The following is a 22358-nucleotide window of genomic DNA, read 5'->3' as shown; positions in this document are numbered from 1 at the left end:
TTCAGTCCTCTCTAAACTCTGTGAAATCAGTGAAGGTTTTGGTCCCTTCATCATTTTCATTGTCCTTCACAGAACCAGTGATCACATGTCATATGTCCACAGTGTCCAGGGTGACGCCACCTCCAAGACCCAGTACCTGGGCTCACTCTTCAAGTCTCCAGGGTTATCCCCTCCCAGACCTTGCACCTAGGGTCACATGTCCACAGTCTCCAGGTTGTCACCCCACCCCAGACCCTGTATATTGGTCACATGGCCACATTCTCCATGGTGACACCCCACCCAGACACTGTACTGGATTCTAATGTCTGCAATATCCAGGGTGACCCCCAAGACCATATACTTGGGATCACATGTCCACAGTCTCCAGGGCCAGCCTCTTCTAAGACACTGCACTTTGGGTCACAAGTCCATAGTCCCCAGGGTGACTGCCCCCTCCCAGAACCTGTACCTGGGGATATGAGTACACTCTCCAGGGAGACCACACCTCCCAGACACTGCACCTGGGGTGTCACGTCCAAAATCTCCAGGATGTCCCACATTTCAGACCATGGCCTTGGGGTCATTTGTCCAGCTTCCAAGGTGAACCCATCTCCCAACCCTGTACGTGTGGTCAAACATCCACACTCCCTAAGGTGACCCCAGCTCTCGGACACTGCACCTGGGTTCTCACATCCAGTCTGTAAGGTGACTTCTCTTCCCAAACCCTACACCTGGGGACACAGGTCCACAGACCCCAGGCTGAAGCTCTCCCAGACCCTGTACCTGTGGTTACAAGTCCACAGTCTCCAAGGTGACCCCATCCCAAACACTACATGGTGTCACATATTCACGTCTCCAGGGTGAGGACCTGGGTTTACATATCCAACGTTTCCTATGTGACCCACATCCAGTCCCATACATAGGATCACACGTTCACAGTCTCCAGGGTGATGCCCCTTTTCTGTCCCTGCACCTGGGCTCACGTGTCCACAGTTGGCAGGGTGCCCCATATCACCAAACCGTGCACCTGGAGTCACATGTCAATAGTCTCCAGGGTGAACCCTCTCCCTAGACCCTGAACCTGGTGTCACACATCCACAGTCTCCGGGGAGAGCCCTCTCCCCAGACCCTGTCCACAGTCTCCAAGGTGACACCCCTCCCAGGCCTTGGGATCACATTTCCACAGGATCACTTGGGATCACATTTCCACAGGCTCCAGGATGAACTCCTCCCAGACCTTTCCCGAGGTCACATGTCCACAGCATCCTAGGTGGCACCCCTCACAGAAAATGTTTCTGGGGTCATATGTCCAGTTTCCAGAGTAACCCCCCTCTCCTACCCTAGACCTGGGGTCACATGTCCATAGGCTCTAGGTTGAGTCCACCTCACCAGACCTTTTAACTCTGGTTACGTGTACATTTTCCAGGGTGACCACCCCTCCCAGACCCTGAACCTGGGGTCCCGTCCAGAATCTCAAGTGTGACACCCCCCCAAGATCCTGTATCTGGGGTCACATATCCACCATCTCCAGGGTGACATCTTCCCAGACCATGTTCTGAGGTCACATGTCTACAGTCCCCAGTGTGACCTCTCCCAGGCACTGTACCTGGTGTCACACATCCTCTGTCCTCAGATGACCACCCCCTCACAGACCCTTCACCTGGGGTTTCATCTTCAAAGTCTCCAGGGTAACAAACGTCCCAGACACTGCACCTGGTCTCACATGTCCGCAGTGTCCAGTGCCCACCTCACAAGAACTTGTACCTGGTGTCACTGGTCTACAACATCTAGGTTACCACATCTCACTAGACCTTTTAAATGTGGTCACACGTCCATAGTCTCCAGGGTGCCCACTACTCCCAGGCCCTGAATCTGGGGTCACAGGTCCACAGTTTCCATGGTGACACCCCCAGACCCTGTAAATGGGGTCACACATCTACAGTCTTCATGGTGACCCCACCAAACCAGACCCTGCAACTGGAGTCACAAGTCCACAATGTCCATGTTGACACCCTCCCAGACCCCCTACCTACAGTCACATGTCTAGAGTCCCCAGGGTGACCTCTCCTAGGCACTGCATTTGGGGTCACAGTACCACAATATGCAGAGTGACCCCCACCAGACCCTGCACTTGGGGTCACATTTCCACAGTACCCTGGGTGACACCTCTCCCCAGACCCTTTACCTGGGGTCACACATGCACAGTCTTCACAGTGACAACCCACAAACCCTGTACCTGGGGTTAAAGGTCTGCAGTATCCACGGTGACCCCCACCCAGACCATATACATGGGGTCACATGTCCACAGGCTCCAGTGTCAGCCTCTACCCCAGGCACTGCACTTTGGGTCACCTGTCCACTTTCTCGAGGGAGATGCCCCCTGAACCTGCACCTGCGGTCACATTTCTACAGTGTATAGAGTGGTTCAGTCCCCCTTGACTGTGTACCTGGAATCACAGGTACAGAATCTCCAGGGAGATGCCCCCGAACCTGCACCTGCGGTCACATTTCCACAGTGTATAGAGTGGCTCAGTCCCCCTTGACTGTGTACCTGGAACCACTGGTACAGAATCTCCAGGGTGACGCCCTGGTGTCACATGTCCACAGTCTTCAATGTAACCTCCTTCACAGACCCTGAAAGTGGGGTAACATATCCATTCTCCAAGTGACCCTACCTCCCAGATGATGTACCTGGGGTCAGATGTCACAGTCTCCAGGATGACCTCACCTCCCAGACCATGTATCTGGGGTCACATTTCCAGTTTCCAGAGTAACCCCCCTCCCAAATCCTACACCTGGGGTCACATGTCCAGTATCCATGGTGACCCCTCCCAGAACCTACACCTGGGGACACACGTCCAAAATCTCCAGGGTGACCCACCTCCCAGACCCTGCACGTGGGGTCATGTGTCCATAGTCTCCAGGGTGAGCCTCTCCCAACTCTGTACTTGGGGTTGGATGTCCACTAGCTCCAGGGTGACAGCATCCCAGACCCTGGACGGAGGCCACATGTCTACAGTCTGAAGGGCGACCCCATCTCCCAGACCCTGCACCTGGGGTCACACTCAAGCAGTTTTGAGGGTGACCCCCTCCTGACCCTGCACTTGGTGTCACATTTCTACTGTCCTCTGGGTGACACCTCTTCATCGTTCTGTACCTGGGGACATATGTGCATAGTCCTCATGGTGATCCCCCTCCCAGATCCTGTACCTAGGGTTACATGACCACTCTCTGCAGGGTGACCCCCTCCCAGACCCTGCACCTTGGTATCATGTTCAGTGTCTACAGGGTGACAAACCTTCCCAGGCACTTTACTTGGGGTCACATGTCCATAGTCTCCTGGATGAGCCCACCTCCAGACAATGTAACTGGGGTCACATGACCACAGTGTACAGGCTGACACCACCTCCCAGACCCTGCATCTAGGGTCGAACGTCCACACACTCCAAGGTGTCTCTTTGCCAGACCACGCACCTGTGGTAACCTGTCAACAATCCCTAGAGTGACCCGACTTCCAATACCCTGCACCAGCAGTCACATGTCCACAGTCTCCATGGTGACCCCCTCCCAGACCATATACACTGGGACACACGTTCACACTTTGCAGGGTCAGCCTCTTCTCCAGACACTGCATTTTGTACCTCACGCCCACAGTCCCCAGGGTGACCCACATTCCAGAAACTGTACCTGTGCTGTAGGCCCTGTGTACACAGTCTCCAGGGAGACCCCACCTCACAGACCCTGCATCTGGGGTTTCACAGCCAGTCTCCAGGGTGAACCCACCTTGTGGACCCTGCACCTGGGTCACAGTATCCAGAGCGAACCCCTCTCGACCCTGGACCTGGGGTCACATGTCCACAGTGTCCTGGGTGACACCCCTCTGCAGACACTATACATGGCGTCACACATCCACAGTCTCCAGGGTGATTTGAACCCCCAGACTGAGCAACTGGGATCACACGTCCACAATCTAGGGTAACTCCACCTCCCAGACCCTATACCTGGAGTCGCACGTCCACAGTCTCCTTGGTGATCCCTTCCCTGACCAGTCACCTGGGATCACGCCACCACTGTCTCCAAGAAGAGCCCCCTCCCCAAACCCTGCACTTTTATTAAACACCCACAGTCCCAGACTCTGTACCTGGGGTCACATGTCCAGTCTTTCATCCACCAGACCGAACAACTAGGATCACGTGTCCACAGTCTCCAGGGTAACTCCACCTCCCAGAGCCTATAACTGGAGTTGCACACCCATAGTCTCCATGGTGAACCCCTCCCAGACCATGCATCTGGGATCACTGACCACTCTCCCCAGGGTTCCCCCTCCTGACTGTTCACCTGGGGTCACATCTTCACAGTCTGTGGGGTAACCCCACACCCCAGACCCTGCACCTGGGGTCACATGTCCACAATTAGCAGGGTAACCCCAAGTCCCCAATGCACTATATCTGCATTCATAGGTCCACAGGCTCTATGGTGACCCCCTCCCATACCATGCACCTTGGATCACACATCCACAGTCTGCAGAGAGAGCCCCCTCCCCAAACCCTGTACTTTGAATCACTCATCCACAGTCCTCAGGGTGACCCCATCTCCCAGACCCTATAGCTGGTGTCACATGTCCAGAGGCTCCAGAGTGATCCTGCCTCCAAGACCCAGTATTTGGGGTCACACATTCACAGTTTCCAGGATGACTCCCCACAGACCCTGCACCTAGGGTCACACGTCGTCTCCTGTTAACCCCTCCAAGATCCTACACCTGGTGTCACATGTCCACAGTCTCCAGGATGACAATTATCTCCAGATCCTGTACTTGGAGTCCACATTCTCCACTGTGAGCCAGCTTCCCTGACCAAGTACTGGGGTATCACAACCACAGTCTCCAGGGTCACCAAACTTCCCAACCCTGCACCTGGGTTCTCACATCCACGGTCTCCAGGGTGAAACCCTCCCATGACTTGCACCTGAGGGAACATGTCCACAATCTCCAGGGTGACCCTACCTCCCAGGCATGTACCTGGGGTCATTTGTCCACAGTCTCCCGGGTGAGAACCCTCCCCAGAAACTGCACATGGGGTCACACGTCCACAGTCCCCGAGTTACCCCAATCCCAGACCCTGTACCTGGGATCACATGTCCACAGTCTCAGGGTGACCCCACCTCCGACACCCTACACCTGGGGCCCACAGTCCCCAGGTTTACCCCTCTCAGTGCCTGTACTTGGGCTTACATGTCCATAGTCTCCATGGTGACTGTCGAGTCCAGCTCAACAGCACAGGTTCCTGAAAGCACAGCATGGGAAAAGAATGAGAAACATTCAAGAAAGTTACAGAGGGGATCAGGGGACCAACACTGCCATGAGGTGAAGATGCCCAAACTGATCTCATGTCTGCTTTATTACACTTTTTGAGACTAGCTTGTACTTGCTTACAGGAGCATAGCAGGCCGGATGGCCTTCAATGATAATCCTGTGCAATTAATATTTAGCATTTTTATATCCCTGTTTTTCTGCTTCAAGGACAAAGACCTAGTTAATCTTTATGTTCCTCCCAGGTGACAAAGATAGGAACAGTCTGTTGATGGCTTTCCACTCCCAGGCGTACATCCTGCTTTCCAAGATGATTTTTTGTTCCTTCTTGGATTCCTTCAGGAGTGACATGCTGAGTCATGTCCTCTCAGCAAGATTGCTTAACTCTTTTGCCAGGCCTTTAAGTAGTCCTGTCTCCTACAGGTGATCCCCTCCCATATCCTGCACATTGATTACATGTCCAGAGTCTACAGGGGTACAAACCACCTCAGACACTTTATCTGGGGTCACAGGTCCCAATCTCCTGGATGAGCCCACCTCGAGACACTGTACCTTGGGTCACATGACCACTGTGTGTGAGATGACAGCACCTCCCACACCCTGCACCAGGGTCACATGTCCACAGTCTCCACGGTGACTCTATCCCCGACCATGCACCCAGGGTAACCTGTCAACAATCCCAAGAGTGACCCCACTTTTCAAACCCTGCACCTGAGGTCACAAGTCCACAGTCTCCATGGTGACCCCCTCCCAGACCATATGCACTGGGACACACGTCCACATTTCCAGGGTCAGCCTCTTCCCCAGACACTGCACTTTGTGTCTCACATGCACAGTCCCCAGGATGACCCCACATCCCAGAACCTGTACTGCGGGACAAGCATGCGCCAGTCTCCAGGGACATCCCACCTCACGGACCCTGCATCTGGGGTTGCACGTCCAAAGACACCAGGATGACCTCACCTTCTAGACCCTGCACCTGGGGTCTTATGCCCGCAGTATCCAGGGTGACTTTCTCTTGACCCTGGACCTGGGGACACATTTCCACAGTGTCCTGGGTGACACACCTCCACAGACATTGTACATGGGGTCACACGTCCACAGTCTCTAAGGTGATCCCGACCCCCAGACCAAGCAACTAGGATCACATGTCCCACAGTTTAGGGTAACTCCATCTCCCAGATTGTATACCTGGCGTCACACGTCTGCAGTCTCCATGGTGACCCCTTCCCAGACCATTCACCTGGGATTATACAATCACCTTATCCAGGGAGAGCCCTATTCCCAAACCCTGCACTTTTAGTCACATGTCCACAGTCCCCAGGGTGACCTCACCTCCAAGATCTAGTAATTGGGGTCACATGTCCACAGTCACCAGGGTGACCCCACCTCCCAGACCCTGCACCTGGAGTCACATGTATAGTCTCCTGGGTTACCCCCTCCCAGACCATATACATGTTGTCACAAGTCCACAGTCTCCTGGGTCAGCCTCTTCCTCAGACACTGCACTTTGGGTCACATGTCCATAGTCCCCAAAATGAACCCACCTCCCAGAACCTGTAATGGGGGACATGTGTACTCAGTCTCTAGGGAGACCCCACTTCACAGACCCAGCACCTGGGGTCCCACACCCAAAGTCTCCAGGGTGATGGCACCTCCTATACCCTGCACCTGGGGTCACATGTCCACAGTATCCAGGGTGACCTCCTTTCGACCCTGGACCTGGGGTCACATTTCCATAGTGCCTAGGTGACACCCCTCTGCAGACGCTGTACATGGCGTCACACGTCCACAGTCTCCAGGGTGATCCCACCCACTAGACAGAGCAACGAGGATCACATATCCACATTACAGGGTTACCCCACCTCCCAGAGCCTAAACCTGGAGTCGCACGTCCACAGTCTCTATGGTGACTCCCTCATAGACCATGCACCCGGGATCATACGACCACTGTCTCCAGGGTGACTCCCACCCAAGCCTGCACCTGGGGTCACATTTCCAAAAGCTGTAGGGTGACACTTCCTCCCAGATCCTATACCTAGGCTCACCCCTGCACAATCTTCAGAGTGACCCAACATCCCAGACCCTGCACCTGGGGTCACAAGTCCACAATCGGCAGTGTAACCCCAAGTCCTACACACTATATTTGGGTTCGTAGGTCCACAGTCTCTATGGTGACCCCGTCCCATACCATGCACCTTGGATCACACGTCCAAAGTCTGCAGGGAGAGCCCCCTCCCCAAACCGTACACTTTGAATCATACATCCACAGTCCTCAGGGGGACCACACCTCCCAGACTCTGTACCTAAGGTCACATGTACAGTCTCCAGGGGGACACCACCTCACAGAACCTACACTTGGGGTCACATGTCCACAGTGTCCAGTGTGAACCCGCCTACCAGGCCCTGTTCCTGTGACACATGTCCACAGTCTCTAGGGTGACCCCCTTCCCAGACCCTGTACCTGGGGTCACATGTCCACAGTGTCCAGTGTGAACCCACCTCCCAGACCCTGCACCAGGGGTCACATGTCCACAGCCTCTAGGGTGAACTCCCCCTCCCAGACCCTGTACCCAGGTCACATGTCCACAGTGTCCAGTGTGAACCCACCTCTCAGACCCTGTACCTGGGTCACATGCCCACAGTCTTTAGGGTGACCCTCCTCCCAGACCCTGTACCTGGGAAGAAATATCTTCCGTCTCCCAAGTGACACCCTCCCAGACCCTGTAGCTGGGGTCACACTTCCACAATGTCCTATGTGACAGCCCTGCCCAGATCCTGAACCTGGCGTCACATGTCCAGAGTCTCCAGCATGACTTCCATCCCAGACCCTGTACCTGGGGTCACATGTCCACGGTCTGCAGGGTGACAATACTCCCCATATTGTGTACATGGTGTCACATCCACATTCTCCAGGGTGACCCAACCTCCCTGTCCCTGTACTGAGGTCTTACAACCACAGTCTACAGGGAACCTCCATTCCCACACCATATACCTGGGGTCACATGTCCATTATCTCCAGGATGACCCCACATCCCAGACCATGTACCTGGGGCCATATGTCTAATAGTCTCCCAGGTGAGCTCCCTCCCCAGAACCTGCACCCAGGGTCACATGCCGACAGTCTCCAAGGTGACCCGTCTCCATATACCCAGCACCTGGGGTCAAGCCTGCACACTCTCCAGGGTGACAACCCTTCCAGACCTTGCTTCTGGGGCTATATGTCCACAGTCTCCATTGTGACACCCACTTACTTACCAGACTCTGCATCTGTGGTCACCTAACCACAGTCTCCAGGGTGACAATACCCCCCAGATTGTGTACATGGGGCCACACATCCACATTCTCTAGGGTGACCCAACCTCTCTGACTCTGTACAGGGTATCACAACCACAGTCTTCAGGGTGACCATCCTCCCAGACCCTGCACCTGGCTTCTCATGTCCACGGTCTCCAGGGTAAACCCTTCCCAGACCCTTCACCTGGGGTCACACATCCACGGGCTCCAGGTTGAACCTTTAGAAGTACCTGCACCTGGGTCACATGTCCACAGTCTCCTTGATGACACCCTTCCCAGACCCTGTACCTGGGATCACATTTCCAGTTTCCAGGGTAACCTCCCCTCCCAGAACCTACATGTGGAGTCACATGTACACAGTCTGCAGGGTGACCCCACCTCACCAGAATTTTTACTTTGGGTCACATAATCACAGTCTATAGAGTGACCCCACCTCATCAGAACTTTTAGTTCTGGTCACATGTCCACAGTCTCCAGGGTGACACCTCCCCAGACCCTGTACCTGTGGCCACACATCCACAATCTTTAGGGTGACTCACCACACCTGTTTGAGCACCTGGGGTCACCTGTCCACAGTCTTCAGGGTAACCTCCCCTCACAAACCCTACACCTGATGTCACATGCCCACAGTTTTTCAGGGTGACAACTTCTCAGACCTTGTACCTGAGATCACATGTCTTCAGTCCCCAAGGTGACCCCTCCCAAGCACTGTCTTTGGGTTCACAGGTCCACAGTCTCTTCTGTGACCTTTCTCTCATATGCTGTACCTGGGGTCACATGTCCACAGTCTCTTCTGTGACCTTCCTCTCATATGCTGTACCTGGGGTCACATGTCCACAGTCTCCAGGGTGACAACACTCCCAGACCTGTTGTCATACTTCCACAATATCCAGGGTGGTTTCCTACCCGGATACTTCACCTGATGTCACAGGCCCACAGTCTCCAGTGTGACCTACCTCACAGACCCTGCACCTAGTGTAACGTGTACACCATCTCCAGGGACCTCACTTTCCAGATGATGTACATGGGGTCAGATGTCACTGACTCCAGAGTGAGTAACCTCTTAAGTCCCTGCACCTGGTGTTACACTTCCACACTCCTCAGAGTGACCCCACCTCCCAGACCCTACACCTGGGTTCAAATAGCCACAATCTCCAGGGTGAAAGACCCTGACCCTGGTGTCACTCACCCACAGTCTCCAGGGTGAACCCACCTCCCAGATCATATACTTGGGGTCACATATCCACAGTCTCCACGATGAAACCCTCCCAACCCTGCACCTGGGTCGCATGTCCACAAACTTCAGGGTGACACCCTCCCAGACCCTGGACTGGGGTCACATGTCTACAGTCTGAAGGGTGACCCCACCTTCCAGACCCTGCACCTGTCTCACACTTAAATAGTCTCCAGCGTGACTGCTCCTGATCCTGCACCTGGGGTCACATTTGTACAGTCCCCTGGATGACACCTCTCTCAGGTCCTGTACCTGGGGTCACATGTGCATAGTCTCCATGGTGACCCCCCCAGACCCTGTCCCTGGGGTCAAATATCTGCAGTATCCAGTAGATACTCCCCCAAGACCATAAACATGGGGTCACACCTCCACAGTTTCCAGGATGAGCCCACCTCCAGACCCTCTACCAGGGGTCACATGTCCACAGTCTGCAGGGTAACCCCAACTTCTAGGCCCTATATCTGAAGTCACAAGTCCACAGTCTCCATGGTGGCCCCCTTTCAGACCATGCATCTTGGATCACACATCAGAGTCTCCAAGGAGAGCCCCCTCACCAAATTTGGCACTTTTAGTCACATGTCCACAGTGACTCCACCTCACAGACTGTTCCTGGGCTCACATGTCCCCAGGTACTACTGTGTGACCCCACCTCCAATACCCAATACCAGGGGTGACACATCTACTCTTAAGTCCCTGCACATGTCCACACTCCACATAGTGATTCCACCTCCCAGAACCCACATCTGGGGTCAAAGGTCCACAGTCTCCAGGGTGACCCTACCTCCAAGACCCTGACCCTGGCGTCACTTGTCCACAGTCTCCAGGGTGAACCCACCTCCCAGACCATGTACCTGGCATTACATTTCCAGTTTCCAGAGTAAACCCACCTCCCAGACCCTACACCTGGGGTCACCTGTCCATAGTTTTCATGGTGAACCTACCCTGGGGTACATCCACAGTCTCCTGGGTAACCCCCCCTCCCCAGACCCTGTACCTGGGATAAAACTTCCAGTCTCCAAGGTGACCCCCCTCCACACACCCTGCACCTGGGATCACACATCCAAAACCTCCAGGGTGACCCACCTCCTAGATCCTGCACCTACAGTCACATGTCCACAGTCTCCACGGTGAAACCCTCCCGACCCTGCACCTGGGTCGCATGTCCACAAGCTCCAGGGTGACACCCTCCTAGACTCCGGACCAGGGTCACATGTCTACAGTCTGAAGGGTGATCCCACCTCCCAACCCTGTACCCGCAGTCACACTTAAACAGTCTCTAGGGTGACTGCTCCTGATCCTGCACTTGGGGTCACATTTCTACAGTCCCCTGGGTGATTTCTCTCCCAGGTCTTGTACCTGGGGTCACATGTGCATAGTCTCCATAGTGACCCCCCTTGCAGATCCTGTGCCTGGGGTCAAATATCTGCAGTATCCAGGGTAACCCCCCCAGACCATAAACATGGGGTGACACCTCCAGTTTCCAGTATGAGCCCTGAAGGAGTCTTTTGGGGTCTAGAAAAGAAAACAACAGTCTCAAAGGCCTCTTGCTGAATCATCTAACTTCAGAGAAAACAAAATCGAACTTTAGTTCCACCCTGATGCTCCAGGCCGGTTGCGTCTATCTGGGATTTATCACCCCCTGTCCAGAAACCTTCCACCCCCTACACCTGCCCAGAAGACTTATCACCCCCTGCCCAACTACAAATGTCATCTCAACAAAAGAATACTCAAAATATCCCGCCTGATTAATGTTTCCCTTATCGCTTCCACAAACCTCCCTATAAATATGAAGCCTCCCTGATCCCTCTCGGCGCTCAGCCTGGTCATTAGGTCGACTGCCGCCCCTCCTTGCCTGAATAAAGGTAACCTACTTCTGTTGAGGTCGTCTTTCCTTTTCTGCCTCGCCGGAACTATGCCTTACAAGCCCACCTTCAGACCCTGTACCAGGGTCACATGTTCACAGTCTTAGCGTAACTCCAACTCCTAGACCCTATACCTGGAGCCACAGGTCCACAGTCTCCATGGTGACCCCCTCCCAGACCATGCACCTTGGATCACACGTCAGAGTCTCCAGGGAGAGCTGCCTCACCTAATCCTTCACTTTTAGTCACAGGTCCACTGTCTCTAGGGTGACCCCACCTCCCAGACCCTGCACCTGGAGTCACATGTCTACAGTATTCAGTGTGACACCCTCTAGACCCTGGACCTGGGGTCACATTTCCACAGTGTCTACTGTGATACCCCTCGGGGCGGCCCACCAATGCATGCAAGGGCCTCCCATTGCTGTTTGCTTCCTTCTGCCAGAGCTAGGTTTGCTCCCCTCTCGGGCCTTTGGCAAGTCAGGGACCGGCCCGCCACCCCTCGCCGGGGTCCCTTGGGCGGTGCCAGGTGCCCTCGGCCAGGTGACCCCAGCATGGCACCCGGCCCCCTCAGAAGCACTCCTGCAGCCTCCTTCCCCATGGGTAGGACTGCGCTGACCTAGGAATATGTTTGCAAGGCTCGCAGAGTGCAGGCAGACACAAGGCCCTGACTCGGGAATTGAAGTCTGGGAGCAGGCCTGGAGTTCTGGCGCCTGAGGAGCCACACACTTGCTGCGTGATAGAGGCCTGAAAACACACTCTCTGGGGCTGCCTTTCCTGCCTCCAAGGATGATATTATCCCCCAGCCGCCTGCAGGCTAAGAGTCGCCCCTGGCTGGGAAGCGCTGGCTGGGAGGTTATTTTGCAGTGGCAATGGCCTCTAGGGCCCCGTGCCCAGGGAGGGCTCCCACACTCCCAGGGAATGTCAAGGCAACCTCCACATGGCTGTTCCACCACGTTTGCTCTTCAGGAGAAAGCTCGCAAGCCTAGGCCTGTCTGCACCGTGCTCGGATTCCGCAGGGAGAACACGCTGGGTGCCCACCTGGATCCTGGGCCTAGGGCCCTGAACTGGCATTTTTCTCACGGGGAGCCCTTACACGGGGCAGCCCAGCAACTGCTTGCAAAGGCCTCCCATTCCTGTTTGCTTCCTTCTTCCAGAGCTAGCTTTGCTCCCCACTTTGGCATTTGGCAAGCCGGCCCGCCACTCCTTGCCAGAGGCCCATGGGAGGTGACAGGTGCCTTAGGCCAGGTGAACCCAGCATGGCACCCGGCCCCCTCAGATGCATTCCTGCAGTCTCCTTCCCTGTGGGCAGGACTGCACTGACCGAAGAATGTGTTTGCAAGGCTCGCAGAGTGCAGGCAGACACAAGGCCCTGACTCAGGAATTGAGGCCCTCAGAGCAGGCCTGCAGGTCTGACGTCTGAGAAGCAAAACACTTGCTGCAAGATAGAGGCCTGACAACACACTCTGTATGGATGCCTTTCCTTGCTCCAAGGAAGATAGCTTTCTCAGTCTCCTATGTGCTGCCACACAACTGGAATGCGTTTGCTTGAAGGTCATGATTCAGTGGCAATGGCCCCTGAGGCCCTGTGCCCAGCTAGGGCTCCCACACTCACAGGCAAATCAAAGCAACTTCCAAATGAGTCAGCTCTTCGCATCAAGTGGCCAAGCGTTGGAGTTTCAGGTTCAATATTAGTCTTTCTAATGTATATTCAGACCTGATTTCCTTTAGGATGGAGTGGTTGGGTCTCCTTGTAGTCTAAGTGACCTTCGAGCACCTTCTCCAATATCACAGTTCAAAGCATCAAATCTTCGGCTGTCAACTTTCTTTATAGTCCATCTTTCACATCCATACATGACATATGGAAAAACCATAGCCTTGACTAGATGGACCTTTGTTGGCAAAGCAACGACTCAGCTTTTTAATATGCTGTCTAGTTTGGTCATCACTTTCCTTCCAAGTCATAAGCATCTTTTAGTTTCATGGCTGCAGTCGCCATCTGCAGTGATTTCTGAGCCCCCCACCACCCCCCCCCCCAAATAAAGTCTGCCACTGTTTCCGCTGTTTTCCCATCTATTTTTTATAAAGTGATGAGACCGGATGCCATGATATTAGTTTTCTGAATGCTGAGCTTTAAGCCACCTTTTATACTCTCCTCTTTCACTTTCATCAACAGGCTCTTTAGCTCTTCTTCACTTGCTGCCATAAGGGTGGTGTCATCTGCATATCTGAGGTTATTGATATTTCTCCTGGCAATCTTGATTCCAGCTCGTGCTTCATCCAGCCCAGCATTTCTCACGATGTACTCTGCATATAAGTTAAATAAGCAGGGTGACAATATACAGCCTTGACATATTCCTTTTCCTATTTGGAACCAGTCTGTTGTTCTATGTCCAGTTCTGTTTCTTCCTGACCTGCATACAGATTCTTAAGAGGCAGGTCACGTGGTCTGGTATTCCCATCTCTTTCAGAATTTTCCACAGTTTATTGTGATCCACACAGTCGAAGGCTTTGGCATAGTCAATAAATCAGAAATAGATGTTTTTCTGGAACTCTCTTGCTTTTTCAATGATCCAGCAGATGTTGGCAATTTGATCTCTGGTTCCTCTGCCTTTTCTAAATCCAGCTTGAACATCTGGAAGTTCACGGTTCATGCATTGCTGAAGCCAGGCTTGGAGAATTTTGAGCATTACTTTACTAGCGTGTGAGATGAGTCCAACTGTGCAGCAGTTTGAACATTCTTTGTCATTGCCTTTCTTCGGGAGTGGAATGAAAACTGACCTAACAAATCTAGATGTTTTCAAATGCATATGCTAAAAGAACCAGCTTTGCAGTTTCCAAGGGGGGAAAAAAAAAAAGTTTCATTTTAACCAATTTTCTCTGAAGTTCAAGGAATATCATGGCCATCCTGTATCAAAAAGTCATCTTTCCTTTATGTAGTCATAGTTTCATGCCTAAATTATAGGCCAACTCATGCTCAAATTGACTCATATCAGGGGCAGATCAGCTTATAAAAAGTTTGGATTGTCCCTCTGGAGGGAAGTGAAACCTTGGTTCCATGAGAAGAGTCTGAGGGCTTAAGGGAATTTGCAAGAGTGGGGGAAGCTTGGTCCATCCCACATGTACCATAATCTTAAATAATGCTTATTTACTTTCAGTTCAGTTTAATTCAGTCACTCAGTAGTGTCCGACTCTTTGCATCCCCATGAATCGCAGCACGCCAGGCCTCCCTGTCCATCACCAACTCCCGGAGTTTACTCAAACTCATGTCCATCAAGTCAGTGATGCCATCCAGCCATATCATCCTCCATCGTTCCCTTCTCCTCCTGCCCCCAATCCCTCCCAGCATCAGGGTCTTTTCCAATGAGTCAACTCTTCGCATGAGGTGACCAAACTATTGGAGTTTCAGCCTCAGCATCAGTCCTTCCAATGAACACCCAGGACTGATCTCCTTTAGGATGGACTGGCTGGATCTCCTTGCAGTCCAAGGGACTCTCAAGAGTCTTCTCCAACACCACAGTTCAAAAGCATCAATTCTTCAGCACTCAGCTTTCTTCACAGTCCAACTCTCACATCCATACATGACCACTGGAAAAACCATAGCCTTAACTAGATGGACCTTTGTTGGCAAAGTAATGTCTCTGCTTTTTAATAGGCTGTCTAGGTTGGTCATCACTTTCCTTCCAAGGAGTAAGCATCCTTTAATTTCATGGCTGCAATCACCATCTGCAGTGATTTTGGAGCCCAAAAAAATAAAGTCTGACACTGCTTCCACTGTCTCCCCATCTATTTGCCATGAAGTGATGGAACTAGATGCCATGATCTTAGTTTTCTGAATGTTGAGCTTTAAGTCAACTTTTTCACTCTCCTCTTTCACTTTCATCAAGAGGCTTTTTAGTTCATTGTCACTTTCTGCCATAAGGGTGGTGTCGTCTGCATATCTGAGGTTACCAGTAATCTTGATTCCAGCTTGTGCTTCTTCCAGCCCAGCGTTTCTCATGATGTACTCTGAGCCTAAGTTAAATAAGCAGAGTGACAATATACAGCCTTGACATACTCCTTTTCCTATTTGGAACCAGTCTGTTGTTCCATGTCCAGTTTTAACTGTTGCTTCCTGACCTGCATATAGGTTTCTCAAGAGGTGGGTCAGGTGGTCTGGTATTCCCATATCTTTCAGAATTTTCCACAGTTTATTGTGAGCCACACAGTCAAAGGCTTTGGCATAGTCAATAAAGCAGAAATAGATGTTTTTCTGGAAAAACTTTACTTTTATTTACTTTTTAAAAAAATTTATTTACTTTACCGAAGTAAAAAATAGATGATAAAAACAAATATATATCACTGAAAGGTAAAGAAATTCATCATCTGTGATCGAAAGCTGCATTCTAAGAAAACTTTGTTCTCTTAATGTAGAGAGGAGACTAAATTCCAGCCTGGTACCAGCTTACCAGATAACAAACAAACAAAAAAAATTGTTTATGGGTAAGCTTAGAAAAGTCTTTTCCACATATAATTTGAATTAGCAGCATTTTTGCAAAGGCATCTATGTGAAACCATAGAAGACATGTTTAAAACCTGATTAGATAGAAATTGACAAAGTAGTCTGGTCACTGCTGTGACTTGAAACACTTTAATATGATAACTAGAATTAGAACTGACAGCATTTGACCAGGACATATCAGATTTTTATGGATGTCACATAATTTCGAGGATACCTATATTAGTGACTGAAGGAGTCTTTGGGCGTAGAAAAGAAAACAACAGTCTCAAAGGCCCTTGCTGAATCATCTAACTTTGGAGAAAACAAAACCGAACTTTAGGTCCCACCCTGAGGCTCCAGGCCGGTTGTATTTATCTGGGACTTACCACCCCCTGCTCAACTACAAATGCCATCTCTCTCTCCTTCTCTTCTGCCTCGACCCTAACTATACCTTACAGTAACATCCACCATATAATATAACTTGGGAAGATCCATCACTCCTTCTGACAGCATTTCCCATGTAGTTTAACATGCCAAATGAACTCAGGTTGTTTAATATCTCTCTTTGGCGGAGGGGTGGGGGGGGGAGGGGTTGGTGGTCTCAGGGGCCCTCTGAAGCATCCCAAAGTTAGCTAGAAGTCAATTATTTAGGAAGGTGTTTTCATAAATATCAAAAGGGTTTATGACAGTCAGGTAGGATCACATAAGTCACTGTGAAACAATACTTATCCACTTAGCCAAAGTTAACAAAAGATTTCAAAGGTAAACCTAGAACAGATCACTTAAGAGATAAAGAAATTTAAAATCCATTAGCAAAGGCCGTTCAACATGTCAAGAAAACTTGTACTAGGCACAAAACTCTTTTTTGGGGGTCCACTTTCCATAAAACCTCCTTATCCCATTCTGTACCCATTCCTTTGCTTCTCCCATCCTGAAACTGCCACCTGTAAGTCAGAACTACTTTGTTTTCCTTCATCAAATGCGGTTTCATTCCTCATACCTTCTTTAATAAAAAGTCATACATTTCCTTAAGCAACCAAGAATTGACTTTTTTTTTTTTCTTTAAGAACTGACTTTTATATTGGCATTCTATAGATTGGTGACCATATGTATCAGTGATAATATCTAAAAAAAAAAAAAAAAAAATTGCTTTCTTACACTGAACATCTCAGGATGGCACCAGATACTATTCATGGGTAGTCAAAACTCTCTTTAGTTTCTGTGTAAGAGGAAGGTCCTGTCAAGTAGTGAATGTTTCAGAACCTTACTTTATTTGGCAGTGACCTAGCTATTCAATACACTGTCATCACTTAGTTTAGCACAACGATAGAAACTCAGGTAACCAAAATCTGGAGAAACTATTGTCAGTTCAGTTCAGTTCAGTTGATCAGTTGCGTCTGACTCTTTGTGACCCCGTGGACTGCAGGACGCCAGGCTTTCCTGTCCATCACCACCTCCAGGGGCTTGCTCAAACTCTTGTCCATGGAGTCAGTGATGCCATCCAGCCATCTTAACCTCTGTCGTACCCTTCTCCTCTGCCTTCAATCGAGACTATTATAGACAGATATTTTAGAGTATAATTATTGTTAATAGTTTATCTAAAAGCTCATATCACATTTACATTTTTTAGGAGTTTTCTTTGTTGCTTTTAGAGGTACTGTCTTTGTTGACAAGCTTGTGACAGATATAACAATATAGCAATTTTTAACTTATAATAAACCTAGGCACTATGAAAATTTTGTGTTTAATGCTAATGACTCTAAGACATGCCTATAGTAGAGTAGTGGGAAAAAAAATACTAGATTTTTAATGTTGACTATTTCCCAGTTCACGTGAATCTGAAATTCATTTAGGTTAATTTTTTTTTTTTTTTTTTTTTTTGTATTTACAACTGCTTGATTTGTAAGGGCTTCCTTTTCTTTAGACCATTTCAATAAGAACGCACAACTTCAGCAATATTATCAAATAACAGAAGACTCACACTGAGACATACATAAATCCAGACAGACAGACAGAGATCTTCTAGTTTTCTGCCTGAGATTTAAAATATTTCTTTGAGTATATTATCAATTGTGAAACAGATCACCAGTCCAGGCTCGATGCATGATACAGAACGCTCAGGGCTGGTGCACTGGGATGACCCAGGGGGATGGGACGGGGAGGGAGGTGGGAGGGGGGGTCAGGATGGGGAACACATGTACACACATGGCGGATTCAAGTCAGTGTATGGCAAAACCAACACAATGTTGTACAGTAAAATAAATAAAGAAATTAATTTAAAAAATATTTCTTTGAGCCCGTTTTTTTCTTTGTGGGGGGGGGGGGGCAAGAATACTGGAGTGAGTTGCCATTCCCTTCTCCAGGAGATCTTCCCGACCCAGGGATCGGACCTACATCCCCCACATTGTAAGCAGACGCTTTACTACCTGAGCCACCAGGGAAGTCCTGCAGGGCCATGGAAAGGGTTAACTTCAAGCTTTGTCCTAGACAGACCTTTGTAACACGTTAATTGCTTTTAATTGGATACGCAAAAGAACCAGCTTTAGGGTTTCCAAGGGGAAAAAAAAAAAAGGTTCATTGTAACCAATTTTCTCTGGTTCTATAGAATATCATGGCCGTCCTAGATCAGGTCATCTTTCCTTTCCGTAGTCATAGTTTTGTCCCTAAATTATAGACAGATCAGCTGATAAAAAGCATGAATTGTCTCTGTGGGGTGGATTTGCTCCTCATTGTGTTTCACCTGGCAGCAGTATCCCCCGAGGGCCTCTCCTGGAAGTGGGCGTGGGGGCAGGTCGCCACCGGGAGCTGGGCTGGGTGGGGGGAGTCCCAGCTGTGCTCTCAGGGTTCGCCACTGCAGCTGGGAACGCCCATTTCGTGGGCTCCTGGGTCCCCATAGATGGGCAGCCAGTGAGCGGAGCGCAGGGGTGGGGACCACAGGTGAGGAAACTGGGGCTCGGTGGAGCAGGGAACCTCGTATTCCGCCCTCTCTGTTGGCACAGTCTTGGAGCCCCCTAACCTGGCCTTCGCAGAAAGGCCTCGTCTTGGAGTCAAGGCCTTTACCGCTTTACCCCTTCGCATAGAGCTCAGACCCCGGCGGTTTTCCCAAGCAGCCTAGTGCCTGCTGGAAGTCCACGTGATTTATCCTGCCTTGTGATTTCACCTGCTGGGACTCCACAACCCTTAGTCTGAAGCCCTGCTTCCAGCACTTTGTAGGCCAGCAGGCTGTTTACCACCTGCTGGGATGGTAAACGGAAGGGTCCAGGAACTGCACCCTAGAAACTTAGTAAGGTGCATGGATTTAAAACAACCTGGCAGCCACCCAGGTGGAAAAGAAGAGAGGAGGGCTCCCTGCTGCCCTTTCATGGGGGAATCTGTGGCTGTACTGCTGAGAGAGGGCCTTTCCATGGGGACCCTGTGCGATAAGTTTGGTATTTTGGAACTGAATAATTAGAACATGTAAAAATTTTTAGTTATGTGGTGATTTAATTAAAAAAAAAAAAAACAACAACTCCAAGTCTTTTGCAAATTGAGGTCTCAAACTTGAAGGCCTATTTTCCTTCCACTGTGGCATTCTATGAAGAAATGTGCGTTTTTTTTTTTGTTGTTGTTGTTTTGTTTTTTTTTTAAGAGGCAGAAAAGTGAGGGAAACAGAAAACCCAGAGGTGCCCCTGTAGTTTGGCGAAGGCCTTAGGAGGTCACTTGTAAATGCTTCTGGCCATCGGGAGGCAGTCTCTTCCTGTGGCTGATGGGCACAGAGCTCTGCAGGCTTGTCCTTTGCACAGATGTTCTTGTTTGTGGAAATCCAGCTCGGAGCCATCTCCTGATGTGTAAGAATTTCCCAGACTATATTCCTAGGCAAATCCCGCAGGGCCAGGGGCTCCTTCCTTCATTGTATTTGTCTGTTTGACCGAAAACCAGCAATGACATATTTTTCTTTCAATCTGGTCTATCATCCAGGCCTTGGAGTAATATTTCCCCTCCCCCTCAATAGGCTTGGGTTCCAGGGATGAATTATCGTCAGTTGTCCATGATTTTGCAGACGAGGAAACTGAGAGCCAGAGAGGGTGAAGGACTGTCCAAGGGAGAATGGGATATCCTTCCAGGAACCCTGGCTCCTGGGTTTTTAATCAGCTTCCTACCCAACCTGGTCCTTAACTGGCAAGTGTTGACATTGAGAATAAACCATTTGTGGAAATGTAAAAGGCTTTTTTAAAGAATGTGCCTACCAGCTGTGCATCTTATGGAGTATTTTCATTGTGCTCCCCAACCCTTGGAAAGTGCTGGGCACAGGGCAGATGCTTCATAGTTTTTATTGAATAAGTTCAATTACACATAATTATATCTGTAGTGTCAGCAACACTATGAGGTATATTAAAACAGTGATTGTCACAGTTGGTACTTCACAGATCAGTGAAGAAAGAAAACTTTTTATTAGGAAGACTGTAAGAGAATTGCTAAGTTTTAAGTTTATCCCACAAGGATATTTTTTTAAAAATGACACAAATCTCTCTGCTTATCACCAAGGAGGTCTGTTGAGGACCCCGCACAAGGGAGGTTCTATCTCTTGGGACACCCCTGCTTCAGCATCTCCCTAAGCCAGCAATCTGGGACAGCTGAGTATACTTGAAGTTCCTTCCTTGACCTAGGGAGTTTTTTTGGAAGACAATTTTTTGACAGACAGTGGTGGGGGTAGGTTTTGGGGTGTTTCAAGTGCAGGCCATTTATTGTGCACTCTATTTCTCTTTCTGTTCCCTGGTGACTCAGTTGGTAAAGAGTCTGCCTGCAACGCAGGAGACCCGGGTTCAATCCCTGGGTTGGCAAGATCTCCTGGAGATGGAAATGACAGCCCACTCCAGTATTCTTGCCTGAAGAATTCAATGGACTGAGCAGCCTGGTGGGCTATAAAGGGTTGGACACGGCTCAGTGACTGAACACTTATTTCTAGTATATTTCATCAGCTCCACCTCAGATCATCAGGCATTAGATCCTAGAGGTTGGGGGCCCCTGCTTTAGTTCCCTCTTTCATCTTCTACACAGCTCCAGCCTGCTTCCTCCTCCTCTTCCACCTGCAGAACTACCTGCCAGGCTTCTCTGAGTGTGACTAAGAGTCTCCATCTCCTTCCCTCACTTCCTTTCCTCTGAGTCCCTTCTCCTAACTGGGTTTCCCTGATCTCCACTTAGGCACTTTTGCCCCAGGTGGTGCTAGTGGTAAAGAACCTACCTGCCAATGCAGGAATCCTATCCCTGGGTTGGGAAGATCCCCTGGAGGAGGGCACGGCAACCCACTCCAGTACTCTTTCCTGGAAAATTCCCACGGACAGAGGAGCCCGGCTTCTCATTGCAGCACTTCCTCTGGTTGCAGAACTTGGGCTCTGGAGCATGCAAGTACTTCAGTAGTTGTATGGGGGCTTTGTTGCCCCTGGGCATGTAGAATCTTCTAGGACCAGGGACTGAACCCGTGTTCCCGGCATTGGTAGGCAGATCCTTTACCACCGGACCACCAGGGACATTTCCCGTTCCCTTTCACTAGAGAATCATATTTAAAACATACATGTAGGAGCTAAATATGCTCACCTGACAATACTTGGAAATACATACATGTCTTCTACCTTACCTTTGAACATATTCAGTTAATTTGTGATGCTGTCTCCATGGATCTTGTAACCTTTCTTTTGTTTATCCGTAACTTCCCACACCAGTGGTAAGATACCTGGCTTCCACCACTTGTGACGTATAGAATTCAGTGCTTGCCCCATGTGGTTACTGAAAAAACTGTCAGACTGTCTTCCAAAGGGGGCTGTGCATGCATCCCACCAGTATCTTGAGTATGTTTCTGTAGGAGAGTTTACTATCAGTATACCCTCTGTGGCCAGGTGTCTACTTCAATCTTTACCAGTTATGAGTGGGCTTGTTTGCTCTAGTGTTCTTGGACAATTTGAGTAAAAATTCTTTGTCCGATATGCATTTTCTAGGAAAACGATTGTATTTATTTTTGGCTGTGTTGGGTTCATGTGTGGGCTTTTCCCTAGTTTGGGTGAGCGTGGGCCATAACTAGTGGCGTGCGGGCTTCTCACTACAGTGGCTCCTCTTGTAGTGGGGCACAAGCTCAATATATACAATAAACCAAACCAAATCAAATTATTAGAATTAAAATATCTCATTCAGAGGAGTTAAAAATCACAGAACAGAATACAGAAACAA

The 22358-nt window shown here is 50.1% G+C and overlaps 1 pseudogene; it reads right to left on the bottom strand.

The window, feature by feature from the left end:
* Positions 1–16024: 16024 nt before the first annotated feature.
* LOC133071590 (conserved oligomeric Golgi complex subunit 2-like) overlaps positions 16025–22358 on the bottom strand; it is a 43341-nt pseudogene continuing 37007 nt past the window's right edge.

Source organism: Dama dama, chromosome 17 (genome assembly GCF_033118175.1).
Source record: "Dama dama isolate Ldn47 chromosome 17, ASM3311817v1, whole genome shotgun sequence".
Classification (NCBI taxonomy): domain Eukaryota; kingdom Metazoa; phylum Chordata; class Mammalia; order Artiodactyla; family Cervidae; genus Dama; species Dama dama.
This window is presented reverse-complemented; position numbering and strand designations above follow the sequence as displayed.